We start from the raw sequence: 24102 nt of genomic DNA on the forward strand, positions 1-24102 counted from the left end.
AGGGGGGAAGGGTAAAAGTAAATATGGAGGGAGGAAAACAGCAAGAGAAAAGTCATGGAGAGAAAAAGAAGAGGCGCTAAAGGGAGGGGAAAGGACTGCAGGTGAAGGAGCAGAGAGGAGTGAAGAGAAGGAAGAAAGCATAAAGAAAAAGGAGGGAGAAATATGACTGCTGTGTGATGAAACATTTCCTGGGGAGATGCTATCCACATATCTACTCACCGTAGATAGGGAGCCCATGACAGACCAAAGCATGGATAGCACCAAAGCCCAACTTCCTGAACCAATGAGTTTTATTGGGGTTACTTACAGAAATATGGGTAAGGGGTTACTTACAGGAACAGAAACACCCAAAGACAGTTGCATCACCAAAGCTCTCCTCAGCAGGGGTGACAGCTCACAAAGATGGGATCCTGAAGCACACTGCACAGCCTGCAGGCAGCTCAACAGGCTGGAGAATGTCCTTTCCAGGTGACTCAGTTGATCTAATCCTCTTCCAGCCAGCTCTGCTGGTTTCTGCTTCTTCGTGGCAGCTGGTCTGGTCTGAGTCTTCTTTGCAGCTTTGCTTCTCTGAGAGCGACTCTTAGCTCCTTGGCTTGTGTACTCTTGGGAAAGGGGGCCTAGAAAATCTGGTCAGTTTCAGGGACTTCCTATTTGAGTTGTTTATTTTGCTACTTAAGGAACTTCCGCGTAGGATAGAATGTTTCAGTCTTGGAGGAAATGGATACACAACAATGACAATAAAATGACGTACATCAAATTATGTTGTCTCTGAAATTTTTTATTCTAAATATTTTATATAAGTAAATGAAATATATTCAAAATTTGTCCTCTGTGTGTGGCATATTTAACCTGGAACAATGTTTTCAAGGTCTGTCTGTATGCTGTTTTGTATGGAGTTGTGGTTTGTTTATTTTACATTGCTATCTAGGATTCCCTCTTGGGACTATGCCATATTTTATTCCAGGAGTGTGTAGTTATGCTGAGACCAGCAAAGAACACTCTTAGAGACCTTATATCGCTTCCTAAGGATGTTTGCCCAGGGCCCTTAGTGCACCAGGGGACCTGGTTGGTTCTGTATTTCCAGAACACAGAATTGCTTGAGCTGTCCTTCCCTCATTTTAGATTCAAGTATGCAATCTGGGCCTACCTTCTCCAACTCTCCTGGGTTACAGGGATACCCAGAGCCATCAGACTTCCTCTTCTTTCTGCTTTACGTACACTGACCTTCCTTTCCTTCCAACCTCAGGGTCTTAGCACACACTATTCCTGTTGTGGAATAGTATCTTAAGGTGTGTTATTTTGGTTTGCATTGCATTTGTTCCACTCTGTGAAGCTGTGTTACTGTGCCTGTGTAAAACACCTGATGGTCTAATAAAGAGCTGAACGGCCAATAGTGAGGCAGGAGAGAGAAATAGGTGGGGCTGGCAGGCAGAGAGGATATACAGAAGGAGAAGCAGTCAGAGAAGGAGGAGGACACCAGGGGGCAGCCACTCAGCTACATACACAGCAAGCCATAGAGTAAGAGTAAGCTTTGCAGAAGTAAGAGAACAGGAAAAGCCCAGAGGCAAAAGGTAGATGGGCTAATTTGAGTTAAGGAAAGCTGGCAAGAAACAAGCCAAGCTAAGACCAGACATTTATAATTAAGTATAAGCCTCTATGTGTGATTTATTTGGGAGCTGGGTGTCAGGTCCTCCAAAAGAGAAAAAAATATTTTGGCACCCAATGTGGCACTTGAATTTCCATAGTGCCTGAGAAATATATATATATATATATATATATATATATATATATATATATATCTCAGAGTGAGCCCTTGAACAGCTAGTCAGTTAAGTAGGAACAAAAGACTAAGTAAAAAACACCTACCACAGTGCAAGCATTGGCATTCTAGAACTCTAGGAAGGTTGAATGGAGTTCTTGGTCATGAACCAGGCCTTGAGCTTTAGACCTGGCTTTCACTAGCCCAGAATCAGACAGAGCCAGCCAAGAGCCACATGCAGAGGATTCAGGTGGAGGTTAGCAGTTTAACGGTTTGCTCACATGGTCAAAAGGCTAAAAGTTATGCAGTAAAAAAGGTCCAGATGGGGGGGAAAGCCTCTAAACAGGTTTTAGTGTGTTTAACAATGTGCTCAGGCTTAAGAAAGAAAGAATATGAGTATGGGAAGTTGTAGAGAAAAATAGTTTAAAAATAAAGTCTTTTTTTTTTTTTTTTTGGTTTTTTCGAGACAGGGTTTCTCTGTGTAGCTTTGTGCTTTTCCTGGATCTCGCTCTGTAGACCAGGCTGGCTTCAAACTCACAAAGATCCACCTGGCTCTGCCTCCCAAGTGCTGGGATTAAAGGCATGCACCACCACCGCCCGGCAAAAATAAAGTCTTTAAAGAGAGAGTAAAAGAAAAAGGCCACATAAGGTAGGAAACACACAGGGAGTCTGGATCCTATATAGTATTGTGTTGATTTTGAATATTTTTGAATGTTAGAAGCAAACAACAGCTGCTAAGAGACATGGGGTTGTGAACAGGACTGCAAAATTGAACCAACCTAGATACTTTAGGGCTATCTTAGCTTTAAAAAAGAAATTTAAAAAAATGTATTTCTCAAATGGAAATCAAAAATTCTTTGGAGTTTTGTTCCCACAAAAGACAAGAGGTTGTAGATTCCTTTAGGAATAAGATAAATGGGGTGTGATCAAGGGAGACCTCCAGAATCTTGACAGGTGATATCTATCAGCAAAGGTTACTGCTCGTCTTCCCACAACTTGGTCATTATCTCAAAATTTTCTCTCTGGGACCCTAAAGATGGTTCATCCACAGAGGGGAGAACACAACATCCACATTCCCAAAAGGGGTATTGAAGGCTTTTTGTTATTTGGTGGGTCATGGATGTTTGTTATCATTTAGGGGAATATAGTACATTGATACAAATTTAATGTTACTTTTGTTTATACTGTATATATGTTTCTACTCTTGTTTAAAGGACTTTTGTACATTGATATAATAAGGTTATTTTTGTTATAACATATTGCATGTATGTTTCTGCTCTTGTTTAGGTATTGTATCTATGTAGTTCATTTAAAACGTAAGGTAAAGTTCTAGTTTTTGAAAGCTATTATTATAAACTATATAGGACAATCAAGAAACATAGGTCAGTAGTTAATCATTTATAACAGTCAAATTTATAGATATGTTAGGTATGTTTTCTAGGTTAAATAGATATATTTTAGATGAATGGTCTTCAAATACTTCAAAGACCTATAGATTATGGCATTTAAAATGTTTTGTTAACTTAAAATTTTTCATGACAATGAGACACATCTGCTCCTGGCAGCACCAAATTTACTTCAGAGAAGATGATGAGCACTGAAAAAACTCCTTATGGAGTTTGCTTTCATTGTGGCAAGGTTAGCTACTGGGCAAAGAAACTGTTCTTGCCTTTGACTGCTGACAATGTGCTGTGCAGAGTGGACATGCAGGTCATACAGGAAAAAAAACTGTTGAACTTTGCCCAAACAAGGCAGGACAGTCCTTCAAAATCCCTGCTTCATAGAAGAATCTGTCAGATATTCTGCAGGACACAGAGAAAAATGACTGATGAACTTGGCCAATACAAGGCAGGACAGTCCTTCAAATTTCCTGCTTCACTGAGAAGTCTGCCTAATACTCTAGGCCTGTAGGCTAAAGATGGATACCCCAATGTTGAGGGGAACTTTGGGTGACTGTCCAGGTAGTCAGATGTCTCTGTCATTTCTAGAGTTTTTAGGAAGTTGTTTGCAATGCACTTTATTATACTTAAATAATATATCTTTCTGGAGCCTTTGATGGAGTTGAAGACTAGATAGTTATAGTTCCAGTTTTCCTTAATTATAATAGAGAGTAAATTAGGTATAAAACTTTAGATTCACTAAGATAGGATAGATAATGGAGTATTTTCTTTTAATTTGTCAGACACAAGTGAGCTGAAATTCATTATATTGTGAATGTAATCTTTACTTGATAATTGTTCTTGTGTATACAGTCTTAATTATGTTAAAGGTAAAACTTTTCATATTTTTGTTTAGACAAAAAGGGGGAAATGTTGTAGAATATTTATTTTAAGGTGTGTTACTTTTGTTTATGCTCTGGAACATTTGTTTAATGATGCAAAGATGTTTTACATTTGTTTCATTAAATAAAATTCACCTGCGGTCAAGAGGCTGAGTCAGCAACTAGCTGACAGGAAGTGGTAGGGAGGAGCCAGATGGAGAAGGGTTTTTAAGTGGGAGCAAGGAGAAGGACAAGAGCTTTTTGGAAGACACAAGCAAGGAGAGGAGATGAGCAACTTGCTATTTAGCATCTCTGAGGAACAGAATTCCACCTCAACCTTTGAATCTTGAGTTCTTTAGAGGGACAGAGATTTAGATAAGTGTAGATGAATTTCTAAGCGGTCTTATTAAATAAAAAACACGGAGCCAAATATATGGGTGAAAGCCTTAGAGATCAGGGAAATAGTGAGAGCCACCAACCAACCTTACCTCACCAGCTCTGCAGCTCCCAAAAGTGAGCTACTTCCTGTCTACCCATGCCTTTATTGCCTTGCTGTTCTGCCCTCTCATTGGCTCTTAGCCCAGCTGTCTCACTTCCTTGTCACTGCCTGTCTGTACAGACCTCCAGGTCTCTATGGTTGGTACTGGGATTAAAGGCGTGTGTCACCACACTTGGTTGTTCCCTAGTATGGCCTTGAATACAAAGAGACCCTGCCTGCCAAGTGATCAGATGAAGGGCGTGTGCTACCACTGCCTGACTTTTGTGTTAATGGCTTGCTATTTCCTCTGATCTCCAGGCAAACTTTATTTATTAACATACAAATAAAATATCACCACATTTCAGCACAAATAAAATATCACCACAGATCAAGTTCCCTTCTTAGCTTTAAAAGAGTTAGTGCCTGAGGGAGCATTCCCTCAGGCTGTAGGCCTTGTAGCCAAACTGCTACTGGTAGTGGTGGAGTTCCAGTTGCTGATTAGGTCAGCCATGGCTAAGGCAGCAACAGTTTGAAACAAGGACAACATATTCCGCCTTCATTCATGCAATGCAATCTCTTCTCCCGTCATTCTGCCTCTCATGTGTTCAGGAAAGCCCACATGTCGGACATCTGCAAAACATTCTCACTTACCATAGCACTTGCCATCATTTCAGTTAGGGAATACCAGGTTAAGTTCCGAGTGTCTTTGTCAATCATGATAAAGACAGAGACTGTATGACATTTGTTTAGCCATTAAAATCCAGTGGCTAGCACAATGCTGGGAAAAAGTACACTCTCATACAGGTTCACAGAATAAATGAACAAGCCAGTGAAAGAGCAAATGTGAGGATTTCTAAAAGTAGCTTTCAGTGAGCATTTCAACTGTTTACACAAACCCTCCTTCCTGTCAGCCCTTTAAATTGCCTATGGGAGGGATGTGCAACATGTACAGAGAGAGAGAGAGAGAGAGAGAGAGAGAGAGAGAGAGAGAGAGAGAGAGAGAGAGAGAGAAAGAGAGAAAAGCAAAAGGTGAGAAGAGGTCTCCTTTAGCCTGTGGTTTTACAGTCTCTGGCCCCAGCTCGGGTGAACCCATTGCTTTTAGGTCTTTGGTGCCATCCGGTAATGGCGGGGAGCCCATGGGCAGAACAAAATGATTCACCTCATGGACAGGAAGCAGAGAAGCACGAGGCAGGAGCTTCACTTGCACAATTCCAATAACCTACAGACCCTTCCACAAGGCTCTACTTCTTAAAAAAGCTGCGCTGTCTCCCAAGCACCACCTTTGAGGCCATCCATGCCTTTAACATGCTGGCGTTTGAGATCCTAACCATATAGCAAGCTTGTTGGCCTGGCTGATGTCACAGTGCTATGGTAGAAGTTGTTTGGTGGCTTTCTTTGTACACCAACCATGGTGATGAGGGATGAGGCTGGCTGGGGCCGGCTGGTTCTGCTTTTCTGAGACTCACTGCTTGATCGATCTCCTGTGGGATCACTAGCATGGGTGGTTATTCCTGTCACCACCTGGACCAGCCAAGATGCACCCAGAACCTTTTCAAGCTGCTGCTATGACAGCTAAAGTGAGTTTCCAGCCAGGTGTGAGCAATTGGTGTTTCTCTCAGCTCCACCCTGCTATTAAAGTCTGGGCTTTCCAGGGAATGCGTTTGCTGTTCTGGGTCATGGTTTCCTCATTCCAGTCAATTTCCCACCCATCACATGGCCCAGTGGACTGGAACCCATAGCCCAAGATCTCAGCTTCTCCCTGCCCCCATGGCACCAAAAGTGATGGGGTTTCTAAAACCAGAAACTGGAACAGCAGGGATCAGAGGAGCTAACTAAGGGGCAATTCATTATTGCTGTGCAAGAGGAGGGTGTTAGTGGGGAATCTCAGGGTTAGATGTCTTCTTTAGGAAAGTGGCAACTTTAAGGCTCTAACCATCAGATTGGTGAACCTCTGCATTGGGCAGGACACAGCCCATAGGATGGATGAATGGATGGAAGGATGGATGGATGGAGGGATGAATGGAGGGATGGAGGGAGGGATGGAGGGGTGGATGGATGGAGGGAGGGATGGAGGGGTGGATGGATGGAGGGAGGGAGGGATGAATGGCTGGCTGGCTGGCTGGATGTTGGATGTACAAATGGATGGGCGGTGAGCCTCTGCATTGGGCAGAACACAACCAATAGAGTGGATGGCTGGATGGCTATATATATGTATGTATGTATGTTGGATGTACAGATGGATGGTGGATAAAGGGATGGATGGATAGATGGATGAATAGAAGGAAGGACAGATAGATACAGGTGGATGGATGATGCATGGATAGATAGATGGTTGGATGGTGGATAAATGAGTGGAAGATGTGTTATATAATACATACATATATATATGTATGTTGTATATATGTATGCATGTATCATATATAAAGATATGGTAGGGATAGACAAACATATATTCACATATGAATACATACGTGATATATAGAAGTAGAGACGTATTGAGGTCATGTGGTTATCAGAGTTAAGTCCCACAAAATGACCTCTAAAAGCTGAATAACCAACAGAGCTCAGCCCATGTCTGAAGACTTCAGAACCAAGGAGTGCAAAAGGTGAGATTCTAGTCTGAGGCCCAAACCCCAAGAACTCAGGAGACTTCTGATTCAAGTCTGGAGTTCGAAGGCTAGAGATCCTCAAACTCTGCTCTCAGTGCCAGGGGAAGATGGCTGTCTCTGCCCTTCCTTGGCTTCTTCGCTGGATTTTGGTCACAGTCTTCTCTTTCATTCAGCTGGTTCAAATGCCAGTTTCTTCCATACCCATTCTTGGCAATACCCAGAGACAATGTTTGACCCGCTTTGGGGCTGTCCCTTAACCTAGGCGAGTTGACACCTAAATAAACCAGCACAGCTTCCTCTTGCTCACTCAGAACACCAGCTACAAATCAATCACATTCTCACCAGTTCTTCTAGAAGTTATCTGAGCCCTATGGTGGGGAAGTTCACCCGTCACAGCTACCTACGCTCCTTTTCTTCACTCTGTTTTGTTTACTCTGGCTCTCCCATCCCTGAGACAGAAAACCGTTTCAGTCCCTATCTGTTCATTCATGTTTTCATGCATCCGATGATGATTTGCTGTGTGAACACAGGCATGCAGCTCCCTGGGCTGAGCATGTGGGATTGTGATTGGAATGACTCCTGTCCTCACCCAGCTTCAGACTCGGCAACAACAAACCAGCACGTAATTGCAAATTGTAGTGAATGCTCCCATCAGGAAAAATTAGTGGCTGTCAGAAAGTAACAGGTGTGTGTGCGAAGGGGGAGCAGACTGCTTTAGAGTCGGTGCGGTTGTGTGTGTGGGGGGGACCAGGAAGTGATATTGCATAAGAAATCAGACTCAGAAAGAGAAGAGAGGCCCTGGAAAGAGGAGCAGCATCTATGAGGACGGAGCCACAGCAGCTCTAGGCTTTCAGCAGAGGACATGGTGTCCCCAGAGTGCCCTCTGGCCTCTCTGACTTCTCACCACTGAGGACCAGGAATCCTTCCTCCACAACAAGTGCCCCTTTCTCCTGTGGCAGAAGCATCATGCCAGCTCACTCGGCCCTGCCAGCAGCATCAGCTGATCTCCAGGCAGTTACAATCAACAAAGAGGGACAGAGGAGACCAAGACAGGAGCAGAGAGCAATCTCACCAGAGTCTGCGAGATCATCTGGCTAGGGATGCAGGATGCAGGTAGGGTGCTCCTCTCTGTTTCCACTGCTCTACCCATGTCCCAGGCCTCAGAGTGGTACCAGTGGGTGCCCGCCAAAATGTGTGAGTTCTGAGACAGTCTGCTGTGGAGCGAAGACTACCCCGTGCATTTGCATAGCTGCTCCTTGGACTACCTCTGAATGAGTCCGGCACAAAGAATAGCTTCCTTCCTCAGATGAACATCCCCGAGGGCCTGATGCTGATGTCTTGCCTCCAGACCTCCTCTATCCCCTAAGACCTTTTGTATATGTGTGCACACATATGTGTGTGTGTGCATGTGAAGGTCAGAGGACAATTTCAGGCATTATTCCTCAGGTGGCACCCGCTTTAAGATTATATTTATTAATTATTATTGTTGTGTGTGTTTGGCGTGGGGGAGGGGTTGCACGTGCCACAGTGTGTGTGACACTTCTGTTGAAGTTGGGGGCAATTTGTGGAGTTATTTTTCTCCTTCAAGCTCTATGTGGATTAGAGATCAAACTCCTATTGCCAGGCTTCCATGGCAAGGGCATTTATGTGCTAAGTCATCTTGCTGGCCCCACCTTTTTACACGGACAGTCTTCCACTGGCCTACAACTCACTGAGTAGAAAAGGCTTCTTGCCAGCAAGCCACGGCAATCTGTCTGCCCCTGCCTCCAGGTATCATAAGCACACACTACCACGCTCAGCAATTTTCCACATAGATCCTGGGTATCAAACTCAGGGCTTTTCCTTTGCAAGGCAAGTGCCTTAGCAACGGAGCTGCTCCCTTTCTCTTAACCCACCCAAGACCTTTTGACGTTGCTTCATAACTTTCTACTGGTCTTCTCACTCTTCTCTTCCTTTCCCCTGAAGTCTTCTCCCTAGAGGAGGGCAAAATCAGCCAGAGGCTTGCAGGATGCCTGGTGCCCACCCGGGAAGCCACTGTGGCTGCTGCGTCTTACCTGTTCCCTTCTTGTTCGCTGATGGAGTTTTTAATTCAGATAAGAATGTCCTCAGTCCCATGGGATAAAAAATGATCGGCTTAAACTAGTCATAGTAATCTGACTCCTCTGGACAACGACTGGTCCAGGGATGAACAACAGGACATAGCTCTAGCCAATGAGATGTAAATCAGAGACTGGGGACGTTGGAGCAATTGTATTTCCTGAAAGTAGGGGAAAATACCCATCTTCTCTTCCTGCATCCCTTTTTCTTGTGAGATCTATGCTTGGAGCTTTGGTAGTCATCTTGGGCTGATAAGGTCTGTAGAGCAGATCGTAGACACTGGAGACGACATCCCTGATGTCTGAGCCAATCCTATAAGCAGAGCATTCGCTCTTGGTGTCTTATAAATAAGCAACACACATCCTTGATGACTAAATCTTCAAGTGCTTACTATTGAAAGTGTAGGTGCTGGGCCAGAGGCATAAGCATCGCCAGGAAACTTCGTGTGCCCCTCCCCCCCACGCCCATGTACATTAGAGTTGGACACCTGGGGGCATGAGGTAGAGTCTGCTAGATTTTTCTGGACCTTTCATCCTAAAGCACTCTGGCTGCTAGCATGCCCCAGGCACAGGTGTGCCTAGGGCTCCAGGAACCTTTATCTGGTTCCAGATTCTGGAAGGGAGGGGCTCCCTGCACTGTACCCATGGTAGGGGATCAGGGTGGGGAAGGGTAGGATGTTTAGGTCTGAAACCATTATAACCTTGAAGATGTCCTGAGGATAAGGTAAGGGTGGTCCCCAGAAGAAAGAGTGACTACAGTCAAAAGTCAACTCAAGGCCTAAATGGAAAGTTCTAGGCAAGATGATAGGCAGGAGCCATGACTGCCATTTTGCTGAACACAGAGGGCTGCATAGAGTGGGGACTGCTCAATGGATCTGCACAGAGCCTGGCTGGGTGTACTTATCACTTCGGGACTTTGAGGGGCTAGAGCTGGGAAGAGGCTCTGAGGCCACTGTCTGACAGCCTGACTACACTTGAGATGGCAGCAGACCCAGGCTTGGAATCTGATTCTCTTTCAACCCTTGAGATGCACCTGGATTTTCAGATCCCTTCCATGCCCATTTTCCCATCTTTTGAGGAAAGGTAAGAGAGATGTTCTCTTGTTTCAGGTCAGATTGGAGAGAAGTTTGTCTATCTACTTTCTCATTCCCAGCTGGCCAGAGATGCTGGCTTGGAGGAGAAGTGATCCCCCTCTGAGGTCCATAGAAGGAGGCCCTGCTATGGCGACTGGACGTCTCAGAGCACAACCTGGACACATTAATCACGCATGCGGCAGTGCCTACTTGCCTTCTGGCTGGTAGACTGTGGCCAGGTGTCCTCTCCTGCCTGCAACTTCCTATAACAAGTGGAGACTTGTTTCTCCTGGAAGTCGGTGTGAGGAAGGAGTAGGAGAATTGAAGTTAGACAGCTGTCTAGATCCAGGTTCTAATGCTTTCTGGCTTAGACATATTAGCTTTCTTAGACCCTGGCTTCTCATCTGTGAAAATAATAGCACCCACCTCACTCACTAATAAGGTTGGTCTTAAGATTGAAGAAAAGAGCTGGTGGCTGGGTGGTGTATGCCTGTGATTCCAGGTCTTGAAGGCTAAGGAAGGATGATATTCAGTATGGACTACATAGCTCAATCTTGTCTAGGAGATGGGGGTGGGGAGAATGATAGACGAGAAGGAGGAAGATACAGGTCTGTGAGTAGCATTTAGGAAGCACTATGTAAATTGTGACCATCTTTATTATGTTATGTGTTTTTAAAAACAGCTACAGTGGTGGTGTGTGTGTGTGTGCTCTGGAGATCAGCTTTAAGTTTGGCCTGGCAGCAGCGTGTAGGCTGCAAGGCCGTGAGGGAGTCTGGGATGTAGACTCTAGAGCTTAGATTACCAGGCTGGATCCATCCTGACACCTGACTGGGTGAACTGAACCGGACAGGGAGCCTGGAACTTAAAGCTGCCTTGCTGTCCCAGAAATGAATTCCCTGGGCACAGCCCCAGCCCACCCAGCTGTGAAATTGAGCTTTATTACCTATTTCCTCCCACTTCCTCTCCTGCCTCACACTGCACCATTCTTGAGGTCGGTGTGTGTGGTGCAGAGTAGGGTACAGCCTCACCCCTCCATCCTGACCCGGGACACCATCATCAGCTCTCTACTGTATCATCTCTCTTTCTTACAGGCATCTTTCTTTCAACAAGTGCTTCCATGTTCTTCTTAAGTCTTCTCTAGTGGTCCCTTTTCCTTGAGCTTACTTCTAGCTGTTTATCCATCTGTTGACTGTCAGCTATTAATTAATCACATGGCCAGTATGGCACAGGCTTGGTGCTAGGTGTTAGGGAGCCACGAGACAGGCATTCTTGGTATTATTCAGTGGTCTGGCAGTCGGGAAGGGACTCAAGAGTGTGCCTAAGGGTGATGAGTTTCTGAGATGGGGGTTTCTCCCCGCTGGAGATAACAGTAGGTGGAAAAGGACAAATGGACGCTCTTTCCTTTTCTTTGGACCCCACCATGGTGTGGGGCTGTAAGCAGCCCCTCCTGATGCTCTAGCTTTGGGTACATAGTGCCTTGGCATGGAAGGCACTGGAAAGAGTTGCTGACCCACTGTGTGTGATTCTGAGGCTCATGACAGGCAGAATGCGAAAGAACTGGACACAATTCAGACTGATGGGAACTTTACTGAGTGACCAGAGAAAAGATTGCTACAGCAGAATCAGGCTGATATCCTGAAGTTCTGGAACTCAAGCTCTTGGGCATCTGTGCTAATGGCCCTCCTTGTCATTGGAAGCTGAGGAAGCCTGTAAATATAAGTTGTCTCAGTAGAGACACATTAGGTTCATGTAACGTTGCACCACACTCAGAGCAGAGATCTACTTACTCTGTTTCCATTTCCCCTCTTCCTCTACTCCAGAATACTCAAAACTGCTAGCAATAGAGCTGGGTGCCACTCACCTTCTAGAAATATCCAGCAATAGCAAAACCCTACAAGTTATAGTCTGCAGGGGACCAAACCCCCTCTTTCTCTGGAGCAGGTACCAGCAAACTTTACACACTCAAGGGCATTTAGAGGGTGTGACTTTTCTGGGGGCTTGTGGATTCCTCCCAGGGCTCTCTCCTCTCCTCCCATCTTGTCCCTAGCTCATCCCAGTCTTCCATCTTAAGTCAACATCTATTATGCAATGGCTCCAAGTCTAAGCCTTTAGACCCAACTGCCCCTCTCTGGTCTAACGTGCATTTTAACTTGGCAGAGTTCTTCATTGCACTTCCACACCCCAACCTCTTCCTCCCAAACTTCCTCCAAGCTACAGTTAGTATCCCCATGGAACCAGTGGTTGAAGATACAACTTCAGAAGAATCCATTCTTTCCCCCTCTATCCTCCACATCTAACTCATCAACAGGTACCATTTTCTCTGCCTCCAAAACAGTGTCCTGGACACTAGTACTGACTGCTCATCACTACTTTTGCTTCTTTAAATGACACTCCCACCACCCTCCTGGAACTCTTTAAGGCCACTAAACTCATTTGCTTCCTTCCACTCTTCCCTGCTTAGATCCACTCCAAATAGCACTGGGTACCATGTTTCCAAAACACATCATCAGATGACATTGCTTCCAGTGACTTCTCATCACATCTAAAGACCAGTATACTGATGTGACCCTTTCTATCCTGCTCCGTCTGCACCACCCTCCACTGGGCTGTCTACTCCTTCAACTTCCTTTAGCTCTTCCTCCCACTTCAAGTTCAGCCCAAGTGTACCCCATTCAGAGAGGGCTTTGTGGGACCAAATTCAAATAGTTCCCTAGGACACCTCATTGTTTTCTTCCTCATTCCTTTGCTGCAAAGGTTTCCTTGGGCTATTTATTCCTTCTGCAATGTTAACTGTTGTGTTAGAGGCAGCCTTCCCCCTAAGTCCTGTGCATGTATTCACTGCTCCTCCAGCATTTAGAAGAGGGCTAGAGAAGCCTGTAGTTAATAAATACTTACTGAGTGGATGAGTGCATGCAAGCATGGGAACATGTTTTAAAAGTCAAGAAAGGCTGGGCGGCGGTGGCACACCCCTTTAATCCCAGCACTTGGGAGGGAGGCAGAGCCAGGCAGATCTCTGTGAGTTCGAGGCCAGCTTGGTCTACAGAGCAAGATCCAGGACAGGCACCAAAACTACACAGAGAAACCCTGTCTCGAAAAAACCAAAAAAAATAAAAGTCAAGAAAGATGGGACTAGAAGCCACGAATTGTGGCCAACGTGGAACTTTGTCTAAGAAAAGTTTCATCTTAGTGTGGTCTATATGCTGCTCTTTTATAAGTAGACTCTGAGAGTCTTAGGCCATCCTATCATATGTGTACACCGTTATCATTTCCACTTTGCACATGAAGTGGGACAGATGGAATGAAATCGTTGGCTTAAGCCAGTAGTGGATAGTGGAGATGGGACCCAGGGAACTTTCTCTGATGCGTTCATGTGCCTCCTATGAATCTAAGGAAGTCAGGTTTGCCTCATGCTAGCTTTGGGGGATTCCAACTTCTGGTCTAGAGACGAAGAGCATGGGGGAGCCCCAGCTTGTACATTGTGTGATTTTCTAGGGCTGGAGAACTTTGTAGAGGCCATTCAGCATGCCCCACAGTGGAGAGAAGGAGTCGAGGTCCAGTGAGGAAACTGCTAAATGGCTATTGTCTCTTCCCCATAGATGTGAGGCAGCCCACTGACTTGAGGACAGCAGGAGAGTCAAGTGGTCATGGTTCTTGCAAACTTCCATAGGGCACACCAGCCAGCTAAGTACAGATCCCATGCACAGTGCGCATGTATAAATCTACCCTGAGGCTTGATGGAGTTTTGGCTGCAAATGGATTAACAGTTGCATGGACACCTACTCTTGGACCATCTTAGTTCTGAAAGCTGCTTGTAGCTGGGGATGATGCCCATGACCTTGGGTGGGGTCCTAGGTCAAATTCAGGAGGTAGTACTTTGAGTAATGCAAGCTTCCTCGTGATAGATCTGTTTTCAGCTCTCTCTGCTGGAGTGATTGATTCCCCTGGAGCCTGTATCCCTTTTCTTACTTATCGAGTGCGTGTGATGGATTTTTGACAAGATTGATTTTGACCTGAATACTGCTGAGCTAAATGAATCAACATTGTCAATTCCTCTGCCTGATCCTGAAAAATAGTTATGTGGATGAGGACATTTTTCTTTCAATTGAAGTGCTTTTTAGTCCTCCTGGTTGCCCAGCTGAAGGTCTCCCCCTGCCAGGGTCCACCAGCTGCCCTCCCAACACCTCCCTCTTGTAATAATGATGCTCAGCCATTTCCCTCTTTCCTCTTTGCTCCAGCAAGGCTCCTTCCCCACATCAGGCTTTCTCTCTGTGCCTGCCGGGCTACGCTTCTCTCACATGCTCCAGCCAGAAATATGAGCTGCAAATTGGGCTTGGCTGTGTGATGAGGAGAGAAAGATTTTCGTCTCATCTCTCTTTCTCATAGCACTGATTCCTGAATCGGCACATTACTTATTTTCCCCCAAACCTAGAATAGTTGCAATCTTTAAGGCGCAGCTGATGTATAGCTATGAGTGACTCAAAATGGGACTTCACATTCATCTTTTCTTCTTTCCGAATCTAAGCAAACGTTTTCCGGAGCAGTTCTATGGCCCTGCAGTTCTCCTGCATCTCTCTGCCTCCTTTACAGTCTCACAGCTGCATCTGCTGCCAGGCCCACCTGTGGCTCAGGCTTCCTGGGTCCTGGTGAGAGAGGGTGGGGTGAGCTGGGTAGAAGAGTCAAATTGAGACAGGGGGCTATTGAGGGAGAATGGTTCCCCCGACATGTGAGGATCGTTCTCCTATTGGTGGAGCTCTTTAGGAATCTACATATAATAAATGAGTGTCATGGTGACTGGCTAAGACAACTACTATTTGGTGCTTATAATCATAAAAGGGGTCACTCATTGGTCGCTTCAGACCCTTAGAACAATTCTGCACAAAGCCTTGTTAGAAACGTTTTCCTGACAGGCTATTTGGGGCTCGAGGAAGGTAACCTGCTCAGAGATACCCACTGTCTAAGGGTCCAGGGACCAGGCTTGAGCTTTCTACAGTACCTTTTTCTCTGCCTCTAAGATGAGCAAAAAGTGACATCATATTCAGACGGGAAGGTGAAGGCATGGCCACAGCTGGACTCCCCAATATGGTGGCCAACCTCCACCTGACTCAGTTAAGCCAAGACCAAGACTTCCTGGGATGAGGCTGAGGCCCTTGTCCTTGCTTATAGGGATCACCCACTGAGCTTTTCTCCAGGTCTGTCTCTGGCTGCCTCTTCCAGACCCTTGACCCTGAAGACACAATGCTGCTTCCCAGGCTCGGGGCCAGCTCCCAGCCTGTATCTTGGCTTCATCAGCCTGTAGCTTGTTCTCAACTTGCTCTCCAAGCTCATTATTCTCTAACAAATATTTTGACAATAGCTTTAGCTCCCAAAGACCTTCTCTAACATCTGCAGAGAGCTCTCTGTGATCAGTGGTATCCCCTTCAAGGGCAGGCTGGCCTTTGGCCCTGGTCCATGCCTCACAAAGGGTCCAGGGCTTGCCCACAGCTCAAGGGTGGGTCTGAAGCTCTCTGTGACACCAGATTTCCACCTCTGACCATCATCTCTCTTCCCATACAAACAACCTGTTGACATCCACTGGAATTTTATTAGGCTTTTGCTCATATTATTCCCAGGCTGGAGGTGCTTAATTTGATCTAAAGAGGCGAGGTTTCCTAAGTCCTCCCACTGCAGGCTAACGTGAGAATCTTTACACATAGACTATTCTAGAAAAGCACAGCTACTGCTCGAAAGAGAAGCACGGTGAAATGGGTAGCCCTGCGTGTTTACTTTTCGTAGACGGTCTCTGAGCTACTAGCAGGTCACAGACACTCAAGTTCCAGGAAGCTGATGTCTGAGTGACCTGAGAGAGGAGAGAGTCCTTGGGGCTGAACTCCTCTGTGTTTAGAGGTCAGCCTACCCTTCCTGCTCCACCCCCCCACCCCACCCCCACTGCTTGCAATTCAGGGAGGGCTGAGAGAGGGACATGGAGGAGGGTGTTCGAGGGCTGTGGAGGGCAGGAATGGTAGGGATGGAATGCCTGCAGCTGAGAACCATAAATCTGCAGGCTTTCAAGAGGACAAAGCCTTGTGCAGAAGAGCCAGTGGGGTGCTTGAGGAGGCTCAGGGCATTCTCTCCTAGAGGGAAGGAGCTGGGGGCGGGGAGGGATAGCAGAGACTGCCTGAGTGGAGAGGAGGCATCTGGGTCCTATCAGGTCCTGGGATTTGGGTTTTTCCACTAGTATTCAGATCTGACTTCTCTGCCTACTTTCTCATCAACACGGCACCCACACGGGTCAAGGTCAGTGTAAGCTGCGGGGAAGGAGGCGGCATTGCTGTGCGTGAGGAGGGGAAGACAGGACAAGAGGCAAGGCCTCCCTGTGATAGCTAACAAGGTCTCAGGGAGAAATCACAGAGATTCCAGACCCACAGGAACCAGGCAGGTCACAACCAGAACATTCTCCTATGGGTCTCATGGGCTGAGGTTCGGGCCTGGGTCAGGTCCCTGCTGTGCCTGAAGGGGCCAGAGGGCTGTCTTGTCCCTGGGCCTTCTGTAGCCTGCCAGTCCTCACTCTGGGTGATTTGATTTGTGCTGTGAAGAGTACAAATGCCCCCTGGGATCAGAGTGGTTGATTCTGGACTCCTTCCACTGGGTCATTTTACTGACTGGCTATTCATCTGGGTCCAGTGAGAGAAGGGAGGGGGGAGGAAGAAGGCCTGGCTGCCATTAACTCCTTCATTGCTTGTAGGTCCTCTGCCTGCTCATTGGAAGAGCTCGCTCCCAGTCCTTTGGTGTGCATCCCATCCACCCCACCTTGACTTGGATGTTTCTTGTGGTACTAGCTGTATGGTCTCTCAAACAGGCACCTGGAGGAGCTGGGTCCCATCCGCTTGGTCCTCCCAGTCTACTAATGTAGTCTCAAGCATCCAAGCCATGGCCTCAGCCTCCTCACTGCCGTGCATTCATCTGACACAGAATAGGTAGGTTATAAAAAAAACAAAAAAAAAGACAAATGGTTCACAGAGAAAAACCTCCCCGTGCCAGGAGAAGAAGCAGACAGAGACAGATAGGAGGAGCTCCCTTCCGAGCTCTCTAGCACTTCCTTTCCCTTCCAGGGGCCAGCCAGTCGGTTTTAAATCAGAGCCCTCCTCCTCCCAAGATGCAGGCGGATGAAAGCAAGACCATAGCAGGAGCTTCCAGCCAAGCAAGATGTAAGACAAATACCAAAGGGACTTAAGCTATTATAGTTGCCCGGGGGTGGGGGAGGGTGGGGGGGTGGGGGGTGGGGTGGGGGGTGTAATGGAGGCCCACCTAATGCTGCCCACTGCTGACTCTCAGTAGTGGGGAACAGAAGACAGGAAGTGTCCCTGGGCCTCTGACTTGGCCTTGAGGACCTCTGCAGTCCTCTTCCATGCAAGGCCTCCAGTGGCCAAGCCACCGGCTTTCATAGATGGCAGCTCACACAGAAATAACTTGTTCCTATGGGAGGTAGTGATCAATGGCTCAAATTAAATCCCAGAAAAGCTTTTCTTCTTGTGTGACACTTTATAGTTTCTCAGCTTATCTCTTCCTGGGATGGCTGTATAGGCCAGAGGAGAACTCCCTGAACAACCACATAAAGGTGAGTTCACTGAGGACGTCAGAGGCAAATTAGCTCTTAGAGAGGCTAAGAGCGGGACATGCTACCTCCTAACTCCCACCTTCCAGCAAAGTCCTGTGTGGTGAACTCTTGAGTGTCTCTCTGCCCAGGTCCCAGCCCTGCTTAATGCTTAAGCGTCCTGGCTTAATAAGAATGTTTCAGGCACTGAGCCCCGGTTAGGGTGGCCTCAGCCTCTGAATCACTCCATCTCTCCTGTCTGCATTCTCCTTAACTGAATTATCTTTGCATGAATAACAGAGGTCTGCGCCGGGTAGGAGGGGCTGTCTGGGCCAGGGACTGTCTTCCTGGCTGCTCCCCAGGTTTGATAACAGCAGCTTCTTAAATGATAATATCCCCCCCAAAAAAACCACACACACACACACACACACACACACACACACACACACACACACCCTGGTCATGCATCTCCCTCCACAACACAGCCTCAGAGTCCTCCAGAAAAGGTCCAGCGGTCTTTAATGATCCACCTACAGCCCGGCTGGGCCGAGAGCCAGGATCAGAGAGGCCAGCTCTGTTCTTGGCAGGAAATGAGGGGCCGTTATAGAAATGCCACCCAGGCTGGGAATAAGATCTATGGAGTGGCGGCCATGAGTGGGTGAGGTGATGAGGAGCAAAGGGTAAACCAGGGCGCCCTGGTCTGTGGCCCTTGCCCGCAGAATCTGCAGAGATCAGCATTCCAGCATGCTGGGTAGGTTGCAGCCAGGGAAACTTGTTCTTTGTCTGTGGATTTCAAGCTTCAGTCACCTCTAGATCGCCTAGGAAGGGGTCAGTGTTTAAAGGCTGTCTCCCGGAATCTAGTGCAAGTTAGAGGTAGGAGCTGAGGATCAGTCTTTAGAACACGCCTTCCAAGGGAGGAAAGGACTTTGGGACATATGTCTAGTGATTCAGACAAGAAAGCTAATAGAGTCATTGTAACCCTTTGATATACAAGAATAGGAAGAATGTCTATTTCCCTAATCTTGAAAGTAAGACAACTCCATGGAGCTGCCTCTCCTCTATAAACCCATTCGCTTCATTGGTGAAATTTTCTAGCATGCAGACTATTGGATCCCAGTATAGCTACACATAGTGATGGTGTTATTACTGTGGGTTTATATAGCACACATTCTGTGTCGGATTCTCTACTGTCTCACTTAATCTGAACAATAATTATTGAGGTGGGTTGTATTATTAATCCAGCCAGCACAGAATGAGACCTAAAGGGGTAAAAATAACCCGTGATAAGGTCATAAGCATAAAGGATTAACCTGGGATTCAGGCTCTGCTCAGCAGCTATTGGAATTGGTTTCCAGTGTAGAGCAGGAAAAAGGCCATTCCTCTCCCTATTATGTACAGGACCTGAAGCCTGTGAGTTAAACATTCGAAAGATAGATGAATAGGAGGAAATAGCCCAGCTTATTTATACATGTGATTTACACACACATGGGGGAAGTCAGATAAGTTAGAGTATTCAAAGGCCTGGTTAGATTTGGGAGTTAGTAGAACATCTTAACAAGGGCAGATAAAATAAGACAAGAGACAAGAAAACAGAAGGGGTGGGCTGGCTTACAGGGAAAGGAATTGAAGCCAGGTCACGTTTGAGGAGCCTAATAGCAGGGTTTTGAACATGTAACTGTGTGAAGATGTGCTTCACAGTTTTCCCTGGACTCAGTATTACGAGCATATGATTGCTCGTCCCTGAAGTGGCCACTGCATACATCCACAAGTTCACTAACAGGGTTGTGATGGTTTGAATGAGAAAGGACAAGCATAGTCTCGGAATTTAAATACTTGGTTCCTAGTGGGTGGTGCTGTGTTGGGAGTTTTGAGTGGCACTATCTGGTGGGAGAAATTTTATCACTGGGGCTGGACTTTGAGAGTAAAATGTCTCCCCTATTTCCAATTTTCTCTGTCTGCTTCATGCGTGTGGCTCAGGATGTTAGCTCTCAGCTCCTTGTTCCTGCTGCTATACTTACCACGTGTTTCCAGGCCACCCTCACCCTATGGACTCTAATCCTCTGGAGTCATGAACTAAAACTTCCTTCTATAAGTGGCCTTGGTCGTGGTGCTTTATCCCAGCCACAGAAAAGTAACTGATCCAAAGTTGGTACCAGGAGTAGAGTGTTGATGGAAATATGATGACCATATTGTTTTTGCAGGAATGTGGAGTAGAAAAGTAGTTGGAGGTAAGTGATGCTTGACAGACGGTCCTGATAGGATCTTGGAAGATAGTAGAGCTGAAATTTATGCAGACTATGGAGGCCCAGCTTAAGAGGTGTCAGAGGAAAACAACGATTTTGAACAGCAGCTGGGCTCGTGGTCATTCCTTTGATACTTTAGCGAAGAATCTGGCCATGATAATGATGGACTTTTAGTCTTCTGGAACTATAAGCCCAAATAAATCCTTCTTTCTATAACTTCTGTTGACCATGATGTTTAATCCCAGAAAAGTAACTAATAAAAAAGGTAAGAAAAAGAGGATTGACTATCTTCCATATGGATGGAATTTGGTGGAATAAGATAGGTACACCTCTCGAGTCTATCGTTACTATATATCCAAGGACTGGGGGACATTGATCAAGGCAGTATTTTCCTGAATGTTGAAAAAGTAGCTTCATTGTGGTCATCTACCCTTGCTGGAAGGCTATGTAATATAATCACGTAGTATGGGGTACGTTATGTAATGCTTACTAAAATTGGGCTCCTAAGGGTAACACAATAAGTGAAATTGGGGGGAAGTAAGGACTATTTTAGTGAAGTTTATTTCTGCAGAGCCTTGGTAGTACTTCCTGTCTCCATTCCTCAGGTTATTCTTCAGGTACACTTCCGGGAAGACAAACGTATACATTGCTTCCAGGCAGAGGAAGCAAGAGGAGCTAACTCCCTCTGCATTTGTTGTATCTAAGTTGACTTCAGTGGCATATTTTGTGGTAGCAAATTCTGGGCCCCCCCCCTTCCTTAACTAGTACATCATAGAGCCCATCTGCTTCAGGGCAGGGCTAAAGCTTCACCTGTCATTGGTCAGTCTTAATGCTCAGGTTCTGACATATGTGCAGTGGAGTGATGGCCTTAAGCAGGTGTTACTATTGTGACCACAAAAGGCTGGAGAACTACCTGAGATTCTGAGTGGAACGCTGTCTGGAGAGTCAGAGACCCAGGGTGGGCTCTTGCTTTAAATCAGCGACCACCAAGTCACTGTACTGTGACTCTCTTTCCTGATGTCCCACAGGATTGCAAGACAGTTTTGGCTCAAACATGGCTGATGACAAGGCAAGAACTCCAGTGCATTCAGAGGCTGGGGATCAGCCAAGTACCCCATTCACAGGGTTGAGGGATTGGTCTGGGGCCAGCATCTCTTGAGGCATGATGAAATCTCTGGCCCTGTGGTCAACCATGCAATCAGCATTTGCTGATGGATCAAGGTGGTAGGTGGGGAGCTGGGAAGGACCTCAGAGGATGGGAAGAACATTGCAGTGAGCTGAGAAGGAAGCCTCTAAGGCAAGCATGTTCAAGTGAGTCCCTTCTAATGGAGCAGTGATTAACATGTTAGTCAAGACATGGGCAGTCCCTCTGAGGCAGTATCCATGGCAGCTTTGCTTCATGTAGCACCAGAGTTGTGGTCCCTCCTCAATTCAAAGTCTGTTGTTTAAGAGAGGGGACAAAAGCTAAGGGTACCAGACCTCTCTAATAAGAGAACAATCTGCTCAGAATTTCCAATTTACTGATTGTTCCTCTATAAATCCTTTCTTGGTACCCCTCATCTGACCTGACCTTGCCTTACAGTCAGCTCTGGAGACCTTCTTTCCCACATGGCATCATGATTGCTGCAGGTCAGTCTATATAAGATCAGGAGGTTCCAAGAAGAGCCCTTAACATCAAGATGCAGTTCCAGTGGTTAAATATATAGTAAGCAAGCCTATGTCAAGATAAGTTGCCCCAAAGCCTTCTCTAGGCAGTTTGTCTTCTCTCAGGCCTTGTGGCCCTGCGTTGACCTCAGAGAATGTCCCCTTTCAGAGGAAAGAAGAAATGGCTGAACATACAGTGATGTCTGGAATGGTACTTGGGGCTGACAGCTGCCTGACTGAATCATGAAAATGGCATCTCCTCTGGAAGAGGACTCCCATCACTGTGCGCTCCACCCAGGGCTGGAATGAAAACCACAGGCTCCTTTCCAGGCTCCTGGAGGGAAGCCCCCTTCCCCATCCAGGCAGAGGGGAAGCTGGAGCCTGGCGCAGAAGGTCTCCTTGCCATGAGTCAGGTAGAGAAACAGCTTGTGTCTCAAGGAGAAAGTGGAATTTCGGAGTACACAAGGGTAAATATTGAATGTGAGATGCTGCTAATTAGCCACACAAAGGCCGTTAACATTAATGAGTTCTGTCCCTTTGCAGTGAGAAGCAACCATTTCTTTGGTCCAGGCTCACTGGCAATGGCCCAGTGTGCTAGCTGTTGCTGTGAGTCTTTTGTGACACTTTAATCTTAGAAAAATCAGGGAAGAAAAAAAAAACAAAAATAACAACTAGGATTGCAACAAAGTCCCATCCCTTTCAACATTCCCTGTAACATACACAGAAACTCCAGGTTAAAAATATACTAAAAATACATCATTTGTTTCCCATTAGCAAGCTTCATCATATCTCTCCCCCAGACTGTGGAGAGAAAAAAGGGGTAGGGTGGAGAAATGACAGTAACTTGGATTTTTTTTTCTTGAGCTCTTACCATATGCCACATACAGAGCCATGTGTATCCTTTTGTAAACCTCCAGTCATCTGGGCTACATAGATGGCTCAGCGCTTAAGGGCATGTTCTGCTCTTGAAGAGGACCAGAATTGGATTCCTAGCACCCATGTCAAATAGTTCAACAATCACCTATAACTACAGCTACAGGGGATCCGAAGACTCTAGCTATATATATATATATATATATATTATATATTATATATTATATATTATATATTATATTTATATTTTTTATATAATATATATTATATAAAATATAAAATATATGTGTGTGTATACCCACACACTTGCATATATCCATACACATACATACACATACATAATCAAAAATAAAATAAGCATTTTTTAAACCCTTCCAATTAAAACAGGAGGTGTATTCTATTACCTCCAATTGCCGGATGAGGGACATTCAGGCTTAGAGGGGTTAAGTAACTTGTCCTTGTTCCCTAGTTAATAAATGGGAGAGTCAGGATGTCTTCGCTGTGCCCAGGTCCAAAGCCATCCAAAACTGTGGTGAGAATCCTGATGCTGAACACTCTTGGAAGGAAGCAGGGGATGATCGTTAAGAGCATTGCTGTCCCTTCCACAGTAGAAAAGGGGTATGGACTCAACTAATGATTTTGTTGTTGCTTATTAATACAGTAATTTCTTTGAAGTTTATTTATGTCTGCTATGAGCTGGGCTGGGACACAATAGATTGTCCTTGCTTCCATGGAGATTACCACTATGGATGGATGCAGATAACCATAAGGAGAGTTTAATCAATAGTAAAGAGTGGTACTTATGACAGCATGAATTAGGGGTGTCTAAGTATGTGTGTGAAGGGTGAGAAAAGAAAAATAATCCCTTAATGCAGTTTTAGAGCCTCATTGAGTCTAACCTAGGTTAAATAGAATGGAAGGGTGTTGCTCCTCGAGGGGTTCCTTGGACCAATCATGTGGAGGTGAGCTACAGCAGGAGCATGAAGTGAGAACCATATGTTGGTTTGTGCAGATATGACATGGGCTTGGAACAAGCTGTATTGAGGGATAAAGCTGAATTAGCAGGCAAAGGTGGGTCACCAAGGATGTGGTAGGCAAGGTATTGAACTTGGACTTTATCCTTGGCAAATGGGACCATGATAGCCTTCTCTTCTCCTCTTCTCTCCTCTCCTCCCCTTCTTTCTGAGTGAAGTACTAGGGATTGAACCCAGGGCCTTATGCATACTAGGCAAGTGTTCTACCACAAAGCCCATATCCTCAGTCTTGTCTTTACTTTCTGTCTTAAGAGAAGATCTAATTGCCCAGGCTGGCTTCGAATTCTCTTTCTAGTTCTGACAGGCTTTGAACTTACAATCTGTCTGCCTCAGCTTCCTGGGTAGCTGGGTTACTGCTCTTTGTCACTATCCCTGGATCTATGATAGCATTTCCAAGTACAGGCATGTTATGAGAGATGAACCTGAGCAGGGCAGGGGTAGAAGCTGATAAGTCAATGATAAC

Source organism: Peromyscus eremicus, chromosome 7 (assembly GCF_949786415.1).
Source record: "Peromyscus eremicus chromosome 7, PerEre_H2_v1, whole genome shotgun sequence".
NCBI lineage: Eukaryota > Metazoa > Chordata > Mammalia > Rodentia > Cricetidae > Peromyscus > Peromyscus eremicus.